The sequence below is a fragment of the Poecilia reticulata genome, chromosome 6, assembly GCF_904066995.2.
Source record: "Poecilia reticulata chromosome 6, P_reticulata-male-v2, whole genome shotgun sequence".
In the NCBI taxonomy this organism is placed as follows: domain Eukaryota; kingdom Metazoa; phylum Chordata; class Actinopteri; order Cyprinodontiformes; family Poeciliidae; genus Poecilia; species Poecilia reticulata.
The window spans coordinates 12,087,759-12,114,174 of record NC_088835.1 but is presented as its reverse complement, the minus strand read 5'-3'; the positions used below and the strand labels follow the sequence as shown (position 1 = coordinate 12,114,174).

General features: G+C 39.3%; 1 protein-coding gene and 1 long non-coding RNA gene across 3 annotated transcripts in view; one reads left to right on the top strand and one right to left on the bottom strand.

The window, feature by feature from the left end:
• Positions 1–26,416, bottom strand: part of LOC103466333 (A-type voltage-gated potassium channel KCND2-like) — a 71,276-nt gene that overhangs the window by 21,307 nt on the left and 23,553 nt on the right. The gene's annotated exons all lie outside the window — the stretch shown is intronic.
• Positions 14,990–26,416, top strand: part of LOC145551948 (uncharacterized) — a 45,022-nt gene continuing 33,595 nt past the window's right edge. Inside the window, exon 1 of the long non-coding RNA XR_014087843.1 lies at positions 14,990–18,928. This is a non-coding gene — a long non-coding RNA (uncharacterized LOC145551948). The remainder of the gene's footprint in view (positions 18,929–26,416) is intronic.

Sequence of the window (26,416 nt, the reverse complement as noted above, 5' to 3'; positions counted from 1 at the left end):
CAGTTTTTGGTAGAAAGAGAGAGAAAAAAGAGAAACGATAAATCATATCAATGGAAATTATTGAGTTTGCTTTAATTTATCATGCAATTGATTTATTGATCATTGTGACAGACCTGCCTGAGTATAATTTAATCTTAATGTAAAACCAACATTATTGAACAAACGACATCATGAGGACCAAGGACCAAACCAGACAGGGCAGGGTGTAAAGTTGTAGGGATGTTAACAGCAGCACTAGTTTATAAAACAATATCCTATGTTTTGATTACTCAACATATTACTACATACCCTAAATATGGTGGTGGCAGAATCATGCTGATGGAGTTTTTAGGGACATTGGTTAAAGCTGATCAAAAGACGGATGAAACAAAATACAAGGCAATACTAGAAGAAAGGTTGCATCTTCCACCCCTTTTTATAAGACTTTAACCCCTCATCTGTCGTGACAACACACGTGTGTCATCATGATTAAGAACAGAGAATATGTGTTAGAATGGTCCAGTCAAAGTTCAGACATGATGCTATTGAGAATTGTTAACAAGATCTATTTTGCAAAGAAGGATCAGAGAGACTTGAAACTGTAACTGCTGGGAGAGTTGTTCCACCAGGCACACCTGCCACACTTTTCAGATTTCCCACTGTAAAACCCCCCCAAAAATGTATCATTTATTTCTACTTCATTACCATTTATTACCCTTTTTTAATCTTTTGCATATCAACACAAAATGATATGGAAAAACTTCCCAACAAATATGAATACTTTTGCTGAGCACTTTGCACAAATTGACTATTATTGCAGAAAACAACAGACAAAATAGCTTGTTGAATAAATTATCTGCATCGTATCTATTCTTTTGAATGAATGCGCTAAATCGATATTGTAACATCAGCAGCATGTTAAAATATTTAATAGATTCTGTGTTTACCATCTCCGCTGTGAGCTGACTGTCAAAGAGTGCAGTTGAATAAAAGTAATGATGAACAGACTGGCAGCATTGCTGGGAGAAAACAGCCTGCAAGAATTTGTCAGTGCAGCGCGGTAACGCTACAGCGTGTTGCACTGCGGTGCTGCGAGATACACCACAAGGTTTCCAGAATCTGAAACACAATAAACGATCACGATCTCCAGCGTGATCCCCGAAACACAATGCATCATCCCCGTTGCTCCGTGCTGCATCTCTGGCTGCAGGCCGGGTGCAGAACATCCGAAACGCCAGGCTCTCCTGGGTTTGGACACCAAAGACTGATGGGATTAGGAGTGTGTGGGCTGATAGGATGCTGCTCTGATGCTATCCTTCAGATATACATCATTATAGAGAGGGGAATCCCACAGGCACTGGGATTAGCCCGCTAGATTTTCACTGCAGGTGATAAGCGGGAGGAGGAGAGGCAGGGAGAGCAACACATCATAATGGGGAGATGGGAGACAAAAGATAGAGAGGGGAGCCAGAGGGCCATACTGCGTGCCGTACGGCATGCAGGAGGGAAAAACAGATTGCTCGAGTGTTACGAACTGTGAACAATAGCTGCAGAGATAGACAAACCTGAGACAGATAAGTGTCAGTGTTGTTCTGACTGGATTTTGAACTGCGGTAAAAAGAAGTGCGCAGCAGATATGAGAGATACAGCTAGGCAAATAATAAAAAAAATAAAAATAAGTGCTGAACATGTTTTTCCTCAGTAGAAATATACTTCTCCTGAAACAATGCAAAGGAAATCAGGAATAGTCCCTGTAACCCATATATACACAAAAAAGTCCAACAAATAAGTCCATAAATTAGGTCATGTGTAATAAAGTAGAGTTAATAAAGTTGAACACATGATGAAACTAAGCTAAAGAAACCAAGAGTATTGAAATCTGTAAGCATTTGGAAAGCAATTTTGCTTTGTATTGGTGTTAATCAATATTTAATGGTTTGTCTATTTCTAATTGATGGCCTGTAAAAAGGTTACTTAGGATCAAGGTGTTGCACAAGAAATGCCATAATGAGTAACAGCAACCCGCAGAAGACCTCCACAGTAAAATCCCAAAAATATAAAACATTATATCCTCACAAACTCATGATGATCAGGTATTTCTCACAAAAGTCAGAAGAATAATCAAAAGAGTCGTCCTCTTGCTGTTTGACCTGAAATTAGTAGGTACTTTGGTTTTCCTGTGAAAACAAAGTGATTTTAATTTCCAGGGCTACACAGACGTTCACAGCATGATACGCCATCGTTGAAGAAAAAGCATTATGTCCCAAATTTTCTGCAGAACATTCGGTCAAACCAATGAAATACTGGAAGGATGTAGCGACTGGTCAGTTGAGACTAAAATTCAACTCGGTCGATGTCGGCGAATACACAATGTTTGAAAAAAGGGGGGACAGTGTGGAAGTGGAAACTTGATGGTACTGTACAGTTTTTCAGCACGTTATGACTGTGCTGAAAACGTCGTATAAAGTAAAGATGAGTGAAGGAATTAAGACAGGCATTCTTGACGAGAACTTGAAAAGGCAACAAGAATAGATTTCTCAATGACAAGGATCCCAAATACACAGCCGAGGAAGCTTTCACTCGGGGAAACTTCCTTGGCTTTCACAAAGCAAAACCCTCTAGAACGTCTCAATCAATCACCAGACTTGAATTTAACTAAGGAGTCAATGAAAAATAATTAGACATCAGAGTGCATAAAAGAGGCCCTAAAAACCCTCAGGATTTGAAGGCAGTTCGTTTTGAAGAATGGAGTTTAAATCATAAAGGAGCAACACATGTAAATGAGTTTTTCCTTTCAAGGGAAGGCCGTTGCCATTCCCAAAAGACTTTTCAGGAACATAAATTAGTAAGCATGTTTGGTATCGATTTCCTGTGTAATCCCACTTTATTCCACATAACTTAATTTAATGAATACATTGTGTAAGATATGTTCACCACTTATGAAGCCCACAAAATTTTCTTTTCTTTTCTTAGGATGCATCTTCAGCAATCCAGTCAGTGCCTAGAGCTGCAGGTTAGCCCGCAAGAGCTTCAAAGACAGAGACACGAAGCACGCACCTTGCAATGGTAGTGCATTATAAATGAAAAGTAAATGACGACTTTATGGCGCAGTGCTGCCAATGAGGCTTTGATCTTCTAGCTTAACGTTCACTGCAGAGTCTTATGAGCCACACAGACTCAATAAAGACCAGCAAAATGACTCTCCTTTAGCCACGCAGACGCAGATAAACCCCGTAGAGTAATCCTCCACGTATAGTTTCTGCAAAGGCACCTCAGCTCTCGCTTACATATCAAACATGTATTCCCTCAACCCTTCCAAATCCCAGCTTAACCCTAACCATAAAAAAAAAACCTAGGCGGCTAGTTATCAACACGGCTTTGACATTAGCATGCGCACCCTCCCTCATTTGGGAGATCTTCTTAAGAGTCAGGAATGATAAAAAGCCTTTCCTCTCCGGCGCTCTTCCGATCCTGACTTTGACTCACCCTTCGTCTGCCCGGACCTGCCTGCCTGCCTGCCTCCCAACTATGAGCTGGAGATGAAACGCTTCATTCTCTTTTCCCCCTCCTTTTCTTCCCAATGTCTCTTTTTCTATTATCATGCAGCGCTAGCACAGCCCTGCTTTGACATTTTTCTTCTCTTCTTCTGCTCTCCGGTCTCTCAGGCTACACCCGCTGACTCTTGGGAAACAACTGCTGTCCTATGCAAAAATAATAATAAACCCCTCCCCCGAAAAAGCCTATTACCTTACTATTAAATGCCAAGTCACCTTTACTTCAGCTCCTTGTCGTCATAATTGCAAGCAATTCCTTGTGGCGCTTTATTTTAATTACAGGATGAATTGCTGCTCTGTGTTGTTACAAGTGCCTGCATGTTCCCATTAAAGTACATGTTACCTTGAGAACGTGCTAATGTGAGAGTAATTAGTTTGAAACGGAAAGTAAAAAGGAAAATGCTAAAAGAAACCAGGAAGTTGGCCCGTCTTTCTCACGTAGCGCCAGGGTCTGAAAATACGTTCCTACAACACAGTCATAGAGCTCTGATAATAAAATCGCTCTGGTTTGTGGCTGAATAGATTGAGTAAAGAAACATTAAAGAGTGGCTGGAGGCACGGCGAGGTGCCAAAGCTATGGATTAAAAAAATAAAGTGAGAATAAATTTAAATCATCGGAACGTTCAAGCGATTATGCTAATGAGCTCATTATGTATTCACTGTAGGTTAATCGGCATGCAGACGATGAGCGAACGGTGCCATTTAGTTGAACACAGAAAACTTTGAATTTGCAGTAACTTGTATGACGTTTAAAGCCTGCAGCGAGGTTAAAGGGGAAAGCTTTAATTCACAGAATTGATTAATTACAAGAAAATGTGTGATAACCTTTGCAGAGAAAGTAACCGCAGAATTACATGTAGAATTGTAATTTATACCACAGTTAATGAGACAGAGGTGGTGGGAGCAAAGGAGTCCCACATGGCGCTGCACTCTCACCATTGTTTTTCCACTCTGTACACTTTCAGCACGAGTCAGAGTCATGACATCTGCAGAAATACTCAGATGACTCTGCAGTTAAAGCATTCATTAATGCCGGATTTTAAAATTAGTTAACTGGAGTTGAAGCCATTATTTTGTGCCCATGTGGCTGGACATCACACGGCACGACGAACCCGATCGAACCGTTATACCTAGGATTTCTGTCGGCTAATGTGTCTCTCAGGTTTCGAAAATGGGCCGACAGTCAGCCGACAACTCGTGTAGTGTGCGCTGGACATTACACTAAGGAAATGAGGAAGGGAGGGTCAGTGGAGAGCACCGGAGCTGAGCCTTTTTTCATTCAGTGTCATCAAGAGAAAGAAAAAAGGCAGGAAGAGGCGATAAAGCTGATATTTAAAATGAGGTGCATAGGTTTAATTTATCGTGCGATTAATTGATTTATCGTTTATCGACAGGCCTAATCGCAACTTTAGTGTGAACATAACAAAGAAGATGATTCTTCGTTGACTTATGTTCTAACCATTCCAGAACCATCTTTGCATGGTGGCAGGGAGAACTATCCTGTTGAAAGAGGCAACGGTCTTCAGGGTTCAATGGTTCTATAAGTAGTCAGCAACAATGATTATGTTATCAACCACAAGAGTTAACATCGTTCACATCAATAATATGGTTTAATGGTCCTTTTAACTACTTAGGGACGTCAGCCAAGTTAAAAAGAAGTAACAGGAAATGCAAAAAAAAAAAAAAAAAAAGAAAAGAAAAAAAGCGGAGCTTATGCTTAGCTATTCTTGAGCAGATGGGTATTCAAGGTCAGACCTGCGACTGCTGTTGTCTGGAAAAAGAGGGGAAAAAAAGAAGCAGGAGAGGTCTTTGGGATTAGTGGCTCTGTGCTGGAAAGGGGAACTGGTCCAGGAGCCTCATCACACTGACAGCAGATTAGTGCTCTGCAGCGCCAGAGCAGACGGTGCAAGATTAACTTTGATGTGCGATTCCACACGGAGCGGCCGCTGGATATCAGCTTCCTCAACCAAATGGCCCCTTAACTCAGAGTTTGCAGTGTGTGCATTCGCGATTTGAAGTATCTGGAAATCAGCCTTTTTTTTTTTTTTTAGCAGCAGCAGGTTACAACCCGACCAGATTTAAAGCACACAGTTTGTGTAATATTTCACCTACCATAAAAACAAATTTACAAGGTTTTAAAACATGCCGTGGCCGTTGGTCATTTAGGCCTTGGTTTAATCATTGCTCTCACTCCACTGGCTTTATGGACGAGGAGAATTTTGCTCATGAAGCAAAGCACTTCCTTAAAGTAACCCGTAAAGACAGTTACACAATGTCTCCAGTGGATCTTGAGGAGCTTTTATAAAGTACAGCTCCAGATTATGTCACCGTGTTGTCATCCGGGTTATCTACGCTCAGGCTCGGAGACGTTAAACTTTTCAGATAAAGCCTGGGAATAAAAGTTTTAAAGCAGCGGGAATTTTCCAGTCAGTGAGGGATTAAGGAAAGAGGCTTTCAAGTTTTCGATTTATGTATATTTTTTTTTCTCTAGACTTGAGAATCAGAAAAGATTTGATCGTTTATTTTTCTTCCCGCCCAACCTGAGGCAAACAGGTTTAACAAGATGGATGATCAAACACTAAGCGCAATAACCCCTCCATTTATCAACTGTTCAAACAATTAAACCTAAATGTCAGAAAATAATTGAAAATGCCCATCACCATTTAGCACTTTTGAAGATGATGTCTTGACCTTCAAAGCTATACGATACCATAATTTCCTACTGCAGAAGACAAAGACAGAAAGTCTTCAGTTTTATCTCTTATATCAACTTTAAAAAAAAAGGGGGAAAAAAAAGACATAAAATAGTGAAGACAGTTCGTGAAACTGTCAAGCAATCTTTTCTTTTTTTTGACATGACAGTTATTATATTCCGGAGACAGTCTCACAGTATTTTGATGAAACTATATTCATAAGAGGAGAGTCGACTGAGAGTCTGAGATGCAGAAGTTTCTCTCATTTAGTGCAGTTATGTGGAGCGCAGGACTTTAAACTCCACATTGCTATTTTTTACTGCGTTTTGTTTCCGCCTGTTTTCTGATTTGGCCTTAGATACTAAATCGCTCAGTCAAGTTCAGTTGAAATACAGTAATAATTTGGTAACAGGGTACAACATCAAGGGCTCCTGAAGTAGCACCAGTTACTTTGAATATTAAAAACTGAAGAGTGTAGAAGAGCTGAAATGTCATTTTACAGTTAAGAGCAGACTCTTAACATATTACTATACACACCATATTAAACTATGTTGGGGTTTTTTGTCACTGTCTGGCATTAAATCAGACAAAACATGTTTTTCTTTCAGGCTTATCAGCATAACTCAGATTTATTTATTTTTATTACTTTCTTCAAATACAGAAGTTTACATCCACTAATATGATTTTTTTAACAGTTTGGGACAGGCTAGATAATAGGTGTAATGACATTGCAAACTTCTTAATTTGTAAAAATATTTGCATGGATATATTTTAAGGTAGTTCTGCAACACAATGCTTCCTTAAATGACAAGATATCAGAAAGAAGACTCAAGATTTCCTGCAACTCAGAGATCAATACATTTTTGTGCAAATCAACTCCTCAAGAAACTTTATGAAGATGCTGGTAAGATAGTGTCATTATACATTATCAAACAGTAAAGGCCTGATCTAGAAGGACTGCAAATAAGAAGCTTTTTTCCCTTCTGATTAAAATGATCATGTCGTAGAAGAAGTTGGGTAAAATCTCTAAATCTTTACAGAAGAAACTTTAGTTAATATTTCTTTAACTCCTTGAGAAGAACAATAAAAAAACAAAACATCACATTCCTTCTTGACACAGAAAACGAATGAGAACGGGCTCTTCCTAGTATCTTTAACATTCAAAGCCGTGTTATTTTCATAGGCCCTTTCAAACTGGGACTTGTACTGATAAATCTGAGGAAAGGTCATTGTGAGCAACGATTCACAAAGAGACAAAAGCATATTTTCACTCCAGTGGACTAAAATGACCAACGTGGGTAATGATGTGATATTTTCACTGCATTTACCAAGACAGCTAGAAGCCAAAGGCCAAAAAAAAATCCAAAGGAGTTTTTGTGATCCACGTTTGCAAGAGTTTCATCAAAGCCAAGAGCCGTCAGAACAAAGTCTATGAACCCATTCAGCTCGTCTTAGCAGTGTGTAAGTTTTTGTCCTCAGGATTCCATTTTCCCCAACGCTGCTTACGTCTTTATGCTTTTCATCATGGACAAGTATTTTGAGAGAAACATAAGATCGGGTCTTTGGTTTCCGATCACAAAGGTGAATCTGTCTGTTCTTGAAGAGAAGAAAAAAAGAAGAAAAAATCCTGAACGGTCTGAACGTGTTCCGGGTCAGAAAAAGAAGCACAATAAGGATTGTTATGCAAGAGAAACAACTGTTCATAATTGCTGCTTTTTACCAACTGCTGCCAATTTTCTAGTGAGTTGGAACGCCTAAACTATTATCCTGTCCTGAACTCAGCAATTTGCTTTCTGTTGCAAGTTCTTTTTTCTTTTTTAGAATCTGCCAAAAAATTCTGATTATTAAAGGAGAAGAAATTGGCTCCCGACAATATAAACTCCCAACTTCTTCTTCTTACTAAAGGTCAATTTGACACTAAGCTAACTTTTATGGCGCGCTCTGAATGGAAGAAAACCACAAACACTCTGAACACGCCAACCCCAATGTAAATGCTTTTTGTATTAGCAGGAACATGGAAGTTGAACTGGGGCAGCATTCACATGCTATAATGGCTAAATAGGATTCACAGGGTTGGACACAAATGCGTGCCACACTTTTCAAAATTTCATTTAAAAAGAAATCATGAAAATATATTTTTCTTGCAATTCACAATTATACTCTGCTTTTTTTCTTTTTTCGCAAAGCCACATAAAATAATAATTAGAAGAGATTTTATTTTGTGTCTGTAATGTGACAAAATGTGGGGGGAAAAAAACGTGAAGGGTTGTGAATACACACGCCAGTCAGACAATCACACCACCAGCTGCCCTTCCTTGAGCTCCACATAGCGCTTACGGAGCAAGCGTCAAACATTAAACCACAAAAACATCATTTTACACATATAAGATCCTCACAATAAAACTAGGGGAGAATATCAGCACTTGGAACGAGACAGAAGGAGTGGCAATGTGTAAAAATGTAATCAGCGCTCTCTCAGAGAGCGTGGACGGCAGCCAGAGAGGCAACAGAAGCGATCCCAGATGACAGCGAGCGTCGGGAGCCAGTGAGAATCTGAGAAGAGGTAATGGGAGCGAGCTGTATCTCCTTTAACAGCTGTTGACTGGCCCCAGGGGCAGCGCTGCAGCCAGGTCCGCAGCCACTCCACCTGCAGCACGCCGTGTATGGAGACATCGTTATTTTCCCCCCGCCCCCACTTTCTACTCCGCAACGCTTCCGCTGACAGACGTGGAAAAAAGTGACACGAAAAATAATAACTTGAGGCCAGAAAAACAACAACAAGAAGAAGGAAACCTAAAGGTCATTCTCCCAATGAAAATTGGTCTTACATGAACACAATCTATCAGCCATCAGAGGTATTATTACTGTCCGCTTTCACAGCAGAAGCTGAAGCCTGAATTAAAGTGACCCAGGGTCAATGTGCATAATGACAAAACTGCCATTATTTATAACTCCAACATCTTTGTCAGCGCTGAGGACAGGCCTCCCGATGAATAACGATGATGCAAGTTTGAGGACGAGCACACTCGAGGACCCCCCCCTCCCCCAATCACTGACCGCACATATGAATGTACCATCAAGAATCGTGACTGAATGAAGGTTATTCATTTTAATCACTCCACAGTGCAGCCTTCCTTCCACTATCCCACGGGGTTGCTATATTTAAGCACTTTTTCATTTCTTCTCCTCTTTTTGGGTCCTGGCTGATGGCGAGGCAATTGCTTTGTGGGACGTCTGCCCTTGAAGACTCAGACAACAGAAGGAAATATTTATACATAATGTAGATGTGGAGAGAGTGGAATTGATCAAATTTGGTGCTGTATTTTGTGGAGTACACAGCATTAAGAAATGACATCAGTTTGTTTTTCTTTTTTCTTTGTCATTTGGTTAAGCTTCCCTTTATTTTGTTCATGTACTCCAACATTGGCTGTGTGTCCTTAGGGAGGAACAAGGAGTTGGAACATTTGTCTCCCATCTTTCCAATTTCTAATTGGACCTCTCCATCTGTTGAGGTCCACAAATTGTCTTGTGGGGAAGATAGAACTAAATATCCAATCAAACACACAAATACATCAGGGACATTCGTACTGGAGCTGTACCAGAATAGTCTCTGCACGTGTCTGTCTGTGTGGACTCGGTTTGTTCCAGTGCTGTTGGGACTGTTTGCACAGTAATATTATGGGAATCCGTATTCCAGAGTGACTAGTTCCATGTGAAATCCACCCAATTTGCTATTTTGCCTCAAAGTACCAATCTAAATGTTGGTGTGTTCAATAAATTACAGACTGAACAGCTACTTTATTAGATAAACCTATTCAGCTGCTAAACACAAACAGAAAATCTGCCAATCAAGTGGCAGCAGCTCCAATGCATTAAGCCATCTAGATGTGATGAAGACAACTAGCTGATGATCAGAGTGAGCATCAGATTGGGGAGTAGGGGGATTAGGAGCATTTGAACATGACTTGGCAGTAGGTGGCTGATATAACTGTTCCAGGAACTGCTGATCTACTGAGATTTTTACTCTCAAACCATCTCTGGAGTCTACAGGGAGTGTTTGGAAAAAGAAAAGAACATCCAACATGAGGAAGTGAGGACAAAAATGCTTTGTTTCAGTCGGAGGTCAGGAGAATGATCTGGAAGGATTAAGATGATAAAAAGGCAACAGAAGCTCAAATAACCACTAGTTACAACCGCAGTGTGGAGAACACCAACTCATAGCCCACAATACATCAAATCAATCAATTAAATGCCACATTTGACCAGAGTGTTGTTTCTGACCATGCTTACTCGTTTATGCACATCGTACACATCTTCTGATTACTTCCAGAAGAATATTTAATTTTTTAACATGAGAGTTCTCTGAACTCCAGTAGTCTCCATCACAATTTCCTCATCCAGTAGAGTAGATTTTGTTTGTGTTTGCTTTGCAGATGACAGTATTGAGCTGAACTCAATCTGGGCTACAAAGAATTAATGCAGGTCTGAAGGCAAAACAATGGTCCAACAAGAAAGGTGTACCTGTGGTAGTGAAGTGAACTGTGAGTGTACCATAATACAATATAACACCTGGATTCCCTGATCAAGACTTTTTTGTTTGTGACACTAATCAGTTACTTAAGATAAAGTATTTGTCGATACCAAGTCCAATCTGATACTAAAGTCTTTCCTACCTGATTTTTGTCACACTTAAAGGTAATTTATTTAAGTTCCTTTTGGGCAGCCTTCATTTACTGCCCCCAAAAAGATTTAGCTAGATTCAGGAATCTACTAAAGCAGGGGTCCCCAAACTTTTCCCTTTGAGGGCCACGTAACTTTTCCCTCCTCTGGTGGGGGGCCGGAGTCAGTTTGTAACAGAAAAAGTGTGACGATTGCAGGAGTGCCTAAATGTAAAAATTCATTGTTTTCCAGAAAGCATAACCAAATAAACCTCTCTGGGTTCTTCACAGAAAAAACTCCAGGAAATAACACTATTTATGAAATAAGGGGAAAAAGAAGATTTTTCGGGGTTTTTTAATAATACTGGGATCATTATGAGAATTTGAGGTAGAGATATTAGGATCCAATAGATGGCAGTAGTGCAACAATAATGGATGCAAGCTGCCGTTGAAATCTAAAGAAGAAGAAGAAGAAGAAGGGGGCCCATTTTCATTTAGCACATGCTAGTAGCAACACAAAGGATCAGCACTTTTACTGTTACAGTTACCGTTCGGAAACTACCGCAATCAGTTCAGTTAAATCTAAACTTGGCAACCTTTTCTTTTTCAACCCTAATAAATGTAATATTCAATTGACCTGTTATGACTCGAACTTTGGGTGTCTGCACCCCTCTGCTGCTGCTGCATCGTTGTGGAAAACCTGGAGCGGCAGAAATATCTGCGACTTATAGTCCAGAAAATACGGTATTTATTTAATAAGTAGTGTTATTTCCTGGATTTTTTCTGTGAAGAACCCAGAGAGGGTTATTTGATTGTGCTTTCTGGAAAACAATAAATTTTTACATTTAGGCACTCCTGCAATCGTCACACTTTTTCTGTTACAAACCGACTCCGGCCCCCCACCAGAGGAGGGAAAAGTTATGTGGCCCTCACAGGAAAAAGTTTGGGAACCCCTGAGCAACATTCTCAAATTTCAATTCCCTATTAAAACCTAATTCTGTTTTAATGGGCGCTTTCTTCTTTTATTTCCAATTTTGATTTCCAATGATTCACTTCCTGCTAAAGAGTCCCCTGATGGTTGAAGAAAAATCCACATATAAGCCACATGGTTCAAAGCTTAGGAAAAAAGTAGCGGCTTATAGTCCGGAAAATACGGTAAATGAAAAAAAATCTGAATGCTCTCTGGTATTGTTCAGGGGGCCGGACCAAATGTGGAGGCGGGCCGGGCCGTAGTTTGGGGACCACTGTACTAAAGTGTTTGGCCAACACATCACCTAGAACCCACATCGGTTTATCGTTTATTTCTAGTGATATGTGACTGTAGTCTGCACTGATGGAGATGTTTGTATGACAGTTTGTAACATTTTAGTGAAGATCTAGATCATTGTATGCTGTCCTTTTAACCTAATATCTAATGACTACTCATGGAAAGCTGTCTGGGCACACTGCAAAGAGAAAGTCACATTAGACAGAAAGACAGGGATCCGAAGCAGCCAATACAGTCTCTCTGTCATTGCTAACATCATTTTATAGGGTAAAAACATTTATTAAACATGTATTTTATTAGATTAAAAACCCTAATGTGTGTTTTTGGGAATGGCATAGCAACAAATCTCATCAGGCTACCAGACATCTTTGTTTTAAGTAGCATTTTTAGTTTTTCTTTTAAATGTTACGACAGAGACCATACAGTCTTAGAAAAAAGACTTGAACATAATCAGAACACCGCCATGAGAACTGGGTGTGATACATGTGATCTTTCTATTAAAAATGGCATCACATCTACAGTGTTTACATTAACACTTCAATAGCACCTCATTAGATAGAATGACAAAAAAGATATCTCTGTATCTTTTTTTGTTTTTAGATTTATTTGTGGTTGGAAAATCAAGCAAACAAAAACTGGGTGTTAATTGATATGTTAAGAGCGAGAACTCTCATCAACTGCTGTTTTTGTGCTGGTCATTTTGTCCTGCTGGTATTTTATACCTTTACAGTTCTGGCTATTCTCTACTCTACTTTTTAGGGCTCAAAATAAACCTGTGTCCCACTTCCACTTGAAACACTGACAGTAATTCAATTCATTCCCAAATTGCTGTCATCCTCCCACCCCCCTGTTTGGGGAATGGATGATTTGTGCTCATTAATAAATAATATTAACAAGCATTAGATCACTCAGTTGCTTTGGTCATAATCTCTGTGCTAAATTTGTTAGCTTTGTCAATTAGTGTAAATGAAAACAGGGCACAGAAAAGTCTGTGGAAAATATTTTTAAAATGTTTTGTGAGATTTTACCTTTACTTTTACAGTATATAGCCACAAATGATCAAATTACCGAATTATGCCTTGGAAAATAAAACTTTGATTTGCTTACTTGGAAGAATGAGCTAATAATGAAGGTTTCTGAGCAAGTGTTTTTCTTATGGAACTGATAACAGAGGTTTCAGTGAAGATGTGTTTCTTCTTTGTCCAACTAAAACTCCTTTGAACCGGGTTTGATTTAGGGACAGAGGTACCAATTAACCAGAGATGGGAAAAACTGAGAGAAACTCAATACAGGAGAGAGACGGGTGGAAGGCACCGTGTACGTGACTGAAAGATATATAAAAAGAATTGTATGTTTTAAGTTTCACTTCTTCTCTCTTGCTTTTCTTTTCTCACACGTTGATCTCTGATACTCTGATTTTCTAAATAAAATATCTAAGGCAAATGCGCATTTCTCTGATTGATTCAGTGTTTCGCTCTCTCCCAAAACAGAAAAGGTTTTTCTTAAACAATTACGAGAAAAAAACTGGTATGCACCGAGATGTGTAAAAACTACACAACTGGGTTTGAAAAGGAGACGAAATTGCAAATGGTCAAATTGACCTGGAACTTTCTTTCTCTTAAGAATCAGGCCCAAGCGCAGCCACCTGGCTTTGTAGAACTAATGGAAAGCTAAGCACAGCGACATAAAAATCCATTTCCCATTGGCCAATCATTTATAAATGTCTTGCTCAGGATCTGATTAAGTATTCCCACCCTTCAAGAAACATATTAGACTTTAGGGGATTTGCCTTTCTAATCTGCATGCAGAAAGGCTTTCTGTAGTCATGTTTCTGGGTAATGCAGACAAACCAATCTGAGTGCAACACTATCAGGGGCTGTTTGCAAAAACTGCTTACAAAAAAACAATAGATTTCTTTTGGGCGGTGTGCATCTAAATTTCAAGAGTGGTGTTTTGTTTAAATCTCTCATCTACACTGTAATGAAGTCAATACACATTGATCCGTGTAACCTGAATCTGCCATGCTTGTTACTAGCCGTTCATAGCAAGACAGGTGGACAAGAATACATTAGAGGAAAACTCAATACAATTTCCCTCCAGAACTCAAAAAGAAAATGCTCCAGCATCACAGAACAATATCACTACCACCAGAGAGATGCCTAAGACGAAACCTGAGAAAACGTGCAGCTGAGTTAATGCAGAAGGCGTTCTGGAATCAGTTCCATTAAACAAAGCACCTTCGGCCCACCATGATATTTATGTGATCAAGACATAATTTAGCTCCACATTTAGCCCAGTACCCATCACGTAGGCTGCATAATTACCTTTAATCTCCATTCATGACAAATTAATTGCTAGCCAGCTAGCTACTGCACAGCTGCACTACTTAGGAATCGCTCTGGCTCAGTGCTAGAGTGGTCGTCATGCAGTCGGAGGAGTCTGTGCTTGAATGGGACGATAAGAGAAACAGAAAAGCTCCTTGCGGAACCAAGGTAAAGGTAGACAGACAGATAGATATACTGCGGCAAAGAGGCTGGAATAATTATATTTTTGTTCTTTAAGGAGGTGCAAGGTTTCCAAAGATGAATTTAATGCCGTCATAATTTCTTCTTTTTTTTCTTCAGGTTAAATTAAGCAACTGTGACGTATGTCAGAAGCAGGATTCACTGCTTGACTTTCAATTAAGGTTGGGTTACATTAGGTTACTTTTTTCCAATTTTGTCACATTGCAACCTCAAAATTGAATGTATTTTATTGGGATTTTATTTAAACAACCAACACAAGGTAGCACATACCTTGTGTTGGTATGAGCTACCTTCCTACACAAGGTAGCACATAAGTGCTACCTTGTGTAGGAAAATAAATGTTTTACAAATAACAATCTCAAAGGTGTTGGGTGTATATGACTTTAGCTTCTTTTAAGTCATTGCGCTTACAAGTCACTAGCTTAGAAAGATAAAGTTTAGTGATTAAATATGAGTATACATGCAGATGTTCTTTGAAGGACTCATAGGTTTGTTAGAGAAGATTGGTAAACACATCATCCACCAAAAGGAACACATCAGAAAGGTCAAACACAGTTGGGAAGAGGCCTAAAGTGTAGCTAGGCTCTAAAATTATATCCAACATAAGCAATAAATCAAATAATCGCATTATAAATTAAAAAGACTTTAATAATTTCCAGTTGCTTGATTGTTTGTTTTTGTCATATGTATCCCTCTTTCTACCAAAGAGACTGAATGACAAAAACATAATCATCCGATGCAGATTGGACAAAAATTAAAGAAAACAAAAACTAATGGGCGGTTTGCGTCTTGGTGGCAGTTCACAATCACTGAGGTGTTAAGTTAAGAAAATAAAAAAGGCCAGAGCCAAATAGTGCGCACAAAGACGGTTTACTAAATTGCTAAAGAGATACTGACCTTTAATCTCATTGAAAAAGCAGCATTTTGAAAAATGCTGCAAACGTTTGACACTTACTGCACACTAGTAGAGTTATACTTTTTTTTGTTTTCCACAAAAGTCCGAACTGGCAGTATTACCCGTTGCCTAATGATTAATGTATTTTGAAGGGCAAGCTTGTTGATAGAGACTTCATAATCCATTTTACTTGGTTTTGGTTGTTTTGTTTATTTATTCTGGATATTTAAAATGTCTCCTAGTTTTAGTGTTGATCTTTGAAAGGATGCAGAAGGAAAGAATATAACTTTAGCTGAAAAGAAAATAAGGTAAAACAAGTCTCGTTTGTATGTGGTCATGTAGACCACATAGCATAGCAAACACATGAAGGAAGGTGATCTGATCAGATAAAAATTGATCTCGTTGGCTTAGTTAATGTAACATTACATCAACTTCCCAATTCCATAATGAAACATAATGGTTCCTGCATTATGTTGTGGGGAAGTTTTTCTTCAATAGAGAGCTACAACTAAAGGGTGAGCTAAGAAAACTCATTTATGAAAAAGTCTAGGCCTAAACCTATTTGAGAATTTTTGGCAAGACTCAAAGAATAATGTTTATAGCCTTTCTCTCGACCAACCTTCAGCTGCAAATACAGCAGAAGTATTGCCTCAAACTTTTATTTTGTATTGGTTTGTCATAAAAAAAAAATAAAAAAAAGTCCAAGCAAAATAAAAAATGTCAAAAACGTTCAAATATTTAGGGTGTATGACTTTTGCAAGGCCCTGTGATTTACAGTTACAGGTCAGCGCAAAGCTGTGGAAGAAAACTCAGCTTAATGTCCTCTGACATGGTGGATACAGGACTCTGTGGGTGCACATGTGTGTGTTTCCACCTGTGTAATGTCTAATCAGAAGTCCAGCAGCAGCAGCGGCGTACAGCCTGGAGATAAGCAGACATACTGGATGCTGGGAGATGTGATTTGAAGCTGGTAGAATTGGCTGCTTGTGGAATGAATCCATCCACCACACAGCAGATCTGTCGTTAGACAGTGGGGTGCTTTAATAAGAATTATTTCACAGGGCGACAGCAATGAAGGGTGCCTGAAACACAGTGTTGCTCGAATTGATTGGTGTTGACTAATACACGTTTCTTCACTGCGGCCCCCAAACGTAAGACGTTTTTTTTTGTTTTCTTAAAAAATCTGCAAAACTTTTAGAATTTTCTTCAAATTCTTACTTCTCACTGTTAATGATATGGGAAACTGTGTTCCTCAGGCTTGTCACTCTTTACATCCCATTGACTAGGAGTTGAATACTCCGGAGCGAGCAGTGGGATGTATGACACAGTATTTGTGGTGATGATTACAGCCCATTAACTTTGATGGATGCCGTTTCTTGGGGAAGACGATGGGAGTTGGAACAACGGCTGCGTAGCTTGTTTTCTGTCACCGACATGTGTATACAGAGTTATGGGGAAATTTACTTTAATAAATTCCATGCAAGATTGATTTCTTTTAATGCACCACTGGCCTGATACTTTGAGGTAATTGAATGTCACATTAGAAGTTGGACGGACGCTGTAATAAATATCTAGAGATGATCCTGTGACCCTCCTCCCAGAGGACAGAAAAGATCACTATAGCGTCATGGGCAATAAGCAGATGCGTCAGGGATGGCCGTTGTTGAGTATTTCCATGGATTTAAAACTGAGTTTTCCAGTGAAAGTTAATGGCACCAAGCTTGGGCTGAAATTGATTGCGGTGTCTTGGTTTATTAATGCTACTCATCTGGACAGCTTTTTATCTGCCCAACTCACTCGTGTTTCTTCGCCTGCTGATCGAAGAAAAAAATGAGGCAGATTCCATTTTTCATTGTCCACTGTGTAAAGATTAGGCCAACTCCTAAACTCCTTCACAATTGGGATTACAGACAATTGGCTGATGGGGTAAAATACAAATAATAATCTACTGGTTACGGTTTTTCCGCAAATACCTCGGGAAGAAAGGAAAATACTCATGTGGACACGCATGAATGTCTTAAGCAGTCGAGTGACCCTTGATTAGGACACCAGGAGTGAGCCACACCAGAAAGAAATCCTCAAGATGAGAGCTAACATAGCTGGAAGGCTAATATATACATCTCTGATGCTGAGGATCTATTCTATTTGAAGTAACACCAAACAACATTTCGAACCAAACAAATCCAATCAACAGAATGCAAAGCATATTCTGCTTGTATTTCTGTTTGCTTTCAACTTTACACTCTTACCTAGAAAGGCCTTGTCGGTTGTGTACTTAAACAAAATGTATTAAGCTTATGACAAAGCAAAACAGAAACAGAGTGCTGCATAGCAGCATTCACTGTTACCTGCACTGATGGAACAAAATGTGTAAACAAGCTTTAAAATGTATTCATTTTTTATTGCAATGGCAGTGTATGATACAGACAGTGCCTGTTTAGCATCCAGTTTTCCTCATAGGTTGTCCCCTGTACAAAGTTTAAGAACTTCATTAAGGTATCGCTTGGTGTCTGATTTGTAGATTTCTAGGCAGAGCTAAATTAAACAGATATTTTCCTGGTTTGTAAATATCCAGAACGTGTTTTACCATTCCTACTTCAAAACCCAAGATGGCTAGATTATTGAAATTTAAAAGTGCTGTGGTACCGTTGTTCTGTGACACCGTTTCATACCGGACCACTTACACCACCGATGTTAACGCTATAAAATGAACGCTCTCTATCGTGGTATTACCCAGGGAGGGATTTCTTTATTTAAATTGGTTCATTTTTCAGAGGGATACACAGTCAGGGTATCATAATTTTAGCTACCAGTAGTAGGAGAACAGATCTGCGCCAAGAAGCTAACAGAAGCTAACAAACACTGAATAGAAGAAGAGCTGCCATCGATACAGTTGCAGCCAAGCATGGTTTAATGTTACACAATACAGTTTTACCAAGTTGCTCAAAGTCTAAACTGGCATTGTTGTGCATTTAAGGTGTAAAGTTTACCTTCGACTAAACGCCCCCCAAAGGCATCCCAGCGCCCCCCTTTTGTAAAAATGTCCGCCAGCGCCCCCTGCCGTCCTCTGAACGCCCCCTGGGGGGCGGTACCGCCCACGTTGAGAACCGCTATTCTAACAGGTGGTAGCTACCATGGCAAGCTAAGGCCAGCTACAGTTTTTATCCACAAACCGCCTAAACTCCGCCTCCAGCTAATGAGCGGAAGACGCTGGAACAAACATCAGACAGGCAGCGCTGGAAACTCTTTCACATGCTAGCAGAGCAACTGAATCTGAAACCCTGGCCAAGGACAGCTGTTACTGGACCGGACACAGAGCTACAGAACTACTTACCGAATCCCACAGGCCGACCAGAGGTACGAGTAATTCATCGTTTCATTTGTGAAGCTGAAGGCAGCAGCAGCAAAACATCACCTTCTTCCGCCAACTCTTTCCTCCTTTTCCTCCATTTGGTCCTCCTCATCTTCATTACTCCTTGTGATTTCTACATTCCCAGCAGTTCAAAGTGAAAAGGCGTCATGACGTTACTCGTTGCGGTTTTGGCTGGACGAAGTTAGTCAGTAAACCAAGCATACCGTACTCCATTTACCCAGAATGCATTGCAGCGTAAACAACATGGCGACGTCCGTGTGAACTATTAAAATGTATATGAACTGAACAGCCAACAGTATTATTAGTGTGTTCTATTTACATTTAAAATAAATATTTCACAAATTAAGTCTATTGTCTATCCACAAGTAATTGTGGATCCCATTAAGGGAATCAGGAATTTATAAGTAAAAGTTCATAAAAATTCTAATCAACTTAAAAAAAAAAAAAAACACTTTAAATGCTGATAAGTAATTTCTCTATGTAACCGGCGATAACAGAAATACTCAGGTACTATCAGAGCCTATTACACAAAATGGGAGTAAAAGTCTAATGCGAGGCTGACTGCTCAGATCCGAGGCTGTCCCCACCCTGACACCATGGGGAGAATCACATGCAACATTGCTGTCCTGTGGTGCAACTTAGATTAAAGTTTGAATAAATTTGAATGCATTCAGCTTACTTTCCAAGCTGAATGCATTACATTATCGATATATTTCCAGAAGTTTACACACATTCATTTTCAGGATGTCACATTCAAGACAATAAATTGAATTTTTTTTAAAAAACAGGAATTGGAAGTAGAATTGTGAATTTAATCTAGAGTTTTAAACTATGTATGTGAAAACTATGTATGCAGTTTTATTTATCAGTCCCCAGTTATCTCCCTCTCTCCTCCAGCCATCTTCTGCTCTTTCCCCTCACACCTGCAACCCGTTAACTAATCAACCCTGGTCTTTTGTTCCATCATTCACTCTCACAGTATATAAACTCGTCTCACGCTCTCACTCCTTGCTGCTTCCTCCTGTTACTTTCCTGTTTTCCCCTGCTTCCTTCGTGTACCCGGTTTCCTGTTATCCTTGTGGCTCAAGTGTTTTTGTAAGTTTTTGCTAGAATCTTTTCATTAAATATGTCGACTTCACCACCATACCATGACAAAATGCCTTTTGCAGGTTGTAAAGAAACCACACGAGTTTTAATAAGTTTATGTCAGTTAAAAGCACTGGAACTGACTGTTCGTAGCATTCTTCTTCTTGTGGATAAATGGCTCAATCTCCTTCTACTCTGACCATAAATGTTTCCACAGGAATCATTCAATTTATTTGTGTAAATAGCTGAACATTTCAGCTGAGCTCGAAAGTTTCAGTTTTGGTGTAGAGCTTCTTTCTTGGTCAGCCCTATCTCAGTCCATTTTGATTTTAAACACACTTAGCTGCAGACAGAGTTACGGTAACAAAACTGTACAGACACAAACTTTTATAAACAGTTGCAGCTTAAGCAGGTTCCCTAATGCGCTACTACAGCACCGCACCATGCTTGCAAACAGGTGCTATAATCAATGTCAACAAAAGACGGGTATTGGAAAATAGTATTTCTTTAGGATGATTCTGTGTGGTGATATTTGTTGCACTAAATGATGCGATTGGAAATCCATTGCCAGATGCAGCTCTGCATGAAAATATCCTTAGTTCCAAGTGAGAGATCCTGATTATCCTTGGAAATGGTTTGAAAGAAGACAGATGAGTATCCTTGCTGTATCTGATATAAAACCTTTTATGACCACATTCAGGGTGACAATTATTCTGCTTTCTGAAGATAAACCGTAATAAGCGGTTTGGGAGCTTTTAATCCCAGAATCAGTATTTGTCCTCGTCTGCAGCACAGCAGGTTTCCAATGTTTAACAAGGAATTCACAGGGTTAGATAATCAGATTTATGTCCACTGAAGGGGTAAACTTTACAACATATTAAAGTCATTCATCATTTTCCAAGCAAAGAGACACAATCAGAGCTTCGAGTCCACGATATGTCGTTTGACTTTGTTCTTTTTTTTTTTTCCTCCTTATATCATGTGATTGATGGAGCTTCGAATGAAAACATGCGCTTGTTCACTGCAGTCATGTCTGCTCACTTTAGGTGAAAATAATGGTCTGAGTTTGGCCACTCATCAGTCACACATCCCGTTGTTTACATACGACATGAAAACCCCGAGCAAATGTTTACTTGTTCATCTCACGAATTTGGACTCCAGAGTATGATCTTATGTCTGGGATTTTGTTTCATTTGGCTTGAATTGCTGTTTGTTAAAGATTTCATTATCGGCCAGTTTTCCCATGATCAGCTCTAATCCGTAACCGACTGATTGAAACGTTAACAATTCCTGTATTTGTTCCCCCTGATTCTTTAAATGAATAAAAACTGGCAACACCTACCATTTTACCATTTTCAGCGTATAATCAACGAGCAGCACAAGCACTGATGTGAAATAGAAATCTACTTTGATGCAGAAAGGGGATAATTTTGTAGTCCCTTTACTTTCTTTTACATTTAAAATTTTCCAACATATGTTTCTTCTCTTTAACATGTTATATTTAGAAACAAAATAGTCAAAGTTGGAATTTGACCTCGAAGAAAAATGGGCCGTATTTACAGTCCTTCTTAATGAAAGCACGTGATAAACAACAGCATGAATCAGACATTTTTTCAGTGTTTTTATTGGTATTTTATTAGGAGCCTTACAAGCCAAAACACTGTCCGTTTTTAGCCTTTTTTAATTCAACATTTGAGAAATTACTTTACGTAGTTAATGTTTGCTTGCTTGTTCTAAAAGTTTTAAAAGGCACATTTTAGACATTTAAACCTTTTGGCATCTTCTAATGTACGTCGTGCTCAGGAACGGAGATTAAAAACGTAAATTTAACAGAATAATGCATGCAGGGGATACTTTGCCGTAGTATGTAAAGGTCACTTTGACTGTTTAATTGGAATTTTGAAATTTGTCTGGGAGAAATGGGGTTGGTATACCGTAATTCACAGCAACACCATTGTTACCTCTGAAGCCCAGATTCCTGCTCACTTGGAAGCTAGTGTGCATTATTTAAAACCTGCAGCTATCCGCAAACATTTTAAACTCAAGATCAGTTTTTGGCAAGGCAACTTAAAGGTTGTCTGTATTTTTTTTCTTTTTTTCTTTTAGTTTCAGTTTTTTTCATTTTATATATTTATTTGATTATTTTTCAAACTTTCTTCTTAGATCGTTTCCTGAGTGACAGCTAATTTCGGGTGTCTAAAAAAAAAATGTAAATGAGATTAAATGTCTATAAAAGTAAAAATGATTTTCCAGCTGGACGTTATGTGCATGTACAGCACATGAGCTTCAGGTGTGGCGGTACGACACGCAGAGATGAAATTGGAAAGCCGACACTGATTTGCCTGTGAAACAACCTCAGAAACAAACCAGCAGTGCAATCAATTCAACCCGATGGCATCGCTACCTGCGTATGCTCGCGCAGGACATCGACGCACAACGAGGGATGAACGAGGCCCAACTTGAGAAAGGATGCGTTTGTCACGATTCTGGGCTTTTTTGGGCTTCATCTGTGTTTATAATTTGATTATTTCCTTGCTGTTTACGTAAGCTTGGATCTAGCATTATCAGCTCATCCATTTTGTATTTAGTTTTGTTCTGATTCTTTGTGCATTTCCGTTTTGATTAATGTTCAGCCTCCTCCATCCCCAGTAATTACCTCCAGCTGTCCCTCGTCTCCTGATTTCTCCACCTCTGTATGTATACACCTTCTGTTCCCAGTGTTGTCTGCTGGATTCCCTCCTCATTTACACCCTCGCTGTTTTCTGGTCGAGCCCAGATTTTATAAGTTGGCTACTTCACTTCCTCTTGCTTTCTGAAGATTTCTGAGCCTTGATCTTGATTTGCCTCAGAGGCGCCAACAGGGTTTGGGATTGATTTTCGCACTGCTACATTAAGAGGGCCTAAAGTTTGTTCTTTTCTAGCAGTTTGTGTTTTTCTAGCAGTATATTCTATTATTTAGAAAAAAGAAAAATATTCAGCGTGAGTTTTACCGCAAGATACTGCAGTTGCATAAAAACCCTAACGTCTATCACAAGACCTAGCTTTGCATTTCCACTGCAGGAATGTTTTTTCTGGAATTATTGTACTCTGCAAAAGCTTTAATTATAGAGAATATATATTACAAACTCCCTATAAAGTCATTTATAATTCAGTATTGTAGAGTAATCACAGGTTGCAATCATAACCGGATTTCTCCTCTTCCTCTTACAACGGAGGTGAGTGAACGGAACAAATTTAACATTTCTTCTAGCTATTGTGACATTTACACAAAGTTTGGAGGAACTTTAACTTTTAAACATTGACCGGTATGAAACAATCTGATAATCAAGTATCTGTTTTTTTTTCTGGTTGCTACTTTTTCACTCGGATTCCCAGCAGATCCCCTCTCATATTGTTTCGAGTTCTGCTGGAGACTCTCTCTTCTTTAGAGTCATTTCTTCCCACTGTTATCAGCTGCTTGATAAGGAGGCAGAATGGTTTCAAAGCAAAGGACCTATTTGACTGTATATAGGATTGGTTTAAAATATTTCTGTATTTCAATAGGACATGCTCGTTTTGTAAACTTCCTTGCGAAGCTGCGTAATAGAAAACGCTACAGGAAGGAATATGCTGGGGTTCAGGATTACGTTGTAATGCACGATCAATGGTTGCTGATTGCCCTCAGCTGTTTTTTTTTTTAAGCAATCCTTAATATCTTGCTGGAATCCTTATGAGGGAGTGGGACTACAAGAGCAAAAGATGAAATTCAAAGGTTAATGACAATGCAGAAAAACAATCCTCAACTGTAAACCACCAGTATATAAAATCAATCAAATATTTAAAGCTTTGGCAAATAGTGCATACAGTTTCTAAAGTTTTTCCAAGTCTTTTTCAAGTTGCTTTTACTGTTGATGCCGTTATGCGGCGTTTTAAGTCCTGGGTCAAACTGTTGGACTCAAAGACGAGAGCTTTACGATTCTCAAAGGCAAGTTAATAAAGCGACTTATAGTCTGCTGCTACATGTTTATTCAGCAATCCAGAGATGGACTCTATGATGTTTCTCATTGGTGTACTAAATTATGCTGAAATTCATACATCAGAGACTGATCTACTAGTCACGTTAATTTGCTCAATTTACTGTGTGTGGGCATAATAAAAATATCTTCACTATTTCCTTTTGTGATGATTTATTGCTCGGTTCTTGATACTGCAGAGTGCTTAATTATCTCTGCAGTGATATTAATACAGCACAGCCAGTTTTATGCTAATTTATTTGAATCTTACAAGAAATATACAAAAACATATAGAACAGAAATGTATTCCTGCTTTCAAATGTGCAAATGGCAAAAAATTGTGAGTTTTTAACTCCTCTCATATAGTTTTTAACATGAAGATTGATATTTGAAGTTTTTTTTTAATTATTTGTGATTATTTTGGCTTAAAGCTAACAAATCCAAATGAAATCCATCCACTGTTCACTTATCGAAAATCCGGTCCAGGAGGGAAACTCGGACGTCTTCCTCCTGGAGACACTCCCCAGTTCGCTCTGGGGATCCTAAGACATTTACAGCCCAGAAGGGGTCTATAGTCCCTCCAGCGTAACCTGCATCTACGCCAGGAGTCTCCTCTCTGTGGGACATGCCCAGGAGGCATCTAGACTATCGAAACGCCTCTACTCATTCCCTCAGGTGCAAAGGAGCAGCGGTTTTAGTCAAGAGCTCCTTCTGGCAGAGCCTCCTCATCCTGGTGCCGAGCCCAGCCGCCCCACGGAGGAAACTGGTACTGAATCCAAGGTTTGACAATCAGTTGGGGTTTTCTTTCCAACACTTTCAGAGTTGGCTCTTCCAAGGAGGCGGAAACAAACTTTTCTGTCCACTCCCTTAAAGCTGTAGTAATTCACTTTTGTGAACAATACTTTTTTTTCTCTTTTACATATTTGTTTAAAAAGCCACCGTGTCACAACGCTGTAAAATGTGACGGATAATGTGAAAAAATGTCTGCCTCCTGAGTCCTACTGCCACCTGCAGAAACGCATCTCTCCCGATCAGAAACAACCAATCAGGAGGAGGGTCTGTGAATAGTGCTTACTCTCACAGACCCAATCTGATCCTTCTACTGGCTCTGATTGGTTGTTTCTTGTCAAGGGGCATATTCCTGCAGGTGGCAGTATGACCACAGGGAGGAGACAGAGGAGCTTGTTTTATTAAATTTTTTTCACAGATTATGTCATAATGTGAAGACATAGCACCATTTTTGACAAATCTGTAAGGAACATTATTAAAGTTTCATACTGCAGCTTTAAAGGTTATAAAATTATATTATGCAAAACCAGTTAAACTATTTTTGAATGCAGCAATGTCGGCCTGATGTCAGAACATTATGTCAATTTACTGTCCTCCATATATACTCAGTACTTGGTTGTGGCTTCTTTTATTAGCTGTAAGCCATAATAAATTACATAAAAACTTGAAATATCTCTCTGTTCTTAATTAAACTATGAGTCTCACATTTTGAATTGTAATAGATGCTCTAATTTACTGGGATGTGTCTGCACTGTTAGAAGAATTACGCTTAAACTTGAGATGAAATAATTACTATTTTAAATTTTAACACTTAAAGTCTCTGTCTGAGGGAGACATCGGCGAGATCATTAGAGGACACAAAGTTAGACTCCTTCCGAAATATCAATACACAAGAAATCCGCTTGAGGTGAAAGAGAAAGAAACATCCCAGAGCAGATGTCCTGTTTAGTTTCAGTTTGACCAAATGGCCTACATTAGGTGATATATTTTGCTATTTATAGATGCGGGGCAAGGCAGGAAACAGCTGCCATGCGTCAGGGCGACAGGCTGACATCCCTCATCTCAGCAGGACCTCCCTGCCAGGCAGACATGAGGAAGCTCTTTATACCTAAACTGAAATGGGACACGGCCTCTTATCACTCACACCGCATACAGAAAACTAATGATATATGGAGCCTGTGGCAAAGACTCAACAATAAAACTGGGCTAACGGGCTTGTAGGGCGGCTCACTTCAGAGTCCAGACTTTCACACTTTTGGACGCCTGTCTAGTTTTTACGGACATATATATATATATATACAGTATATATATATATACGTAAGGGTAAGGTAATGACTAGAAGTGGCTTCTTAAAAGTTGCACGTGATTCCTCTGCTTCAACAATAAAAAAAAAAAAGAAAACTTTTGTTAGTGTTTAAATTACAAAATGACCGGATCAATATTTCTGAGTCTGCTCATGTTCAGGTAAAACGAATGGCTGTAAACAAAGTTTTAGCTAATGAAGCCGACACTGTTGCGCTCCGTGAAATTGATGACAAGCCCCGCGCTGCGTTCGCCTTGACGACATGAAAGTTGCATATCGATTCCAACACTCTCAGAAGATGC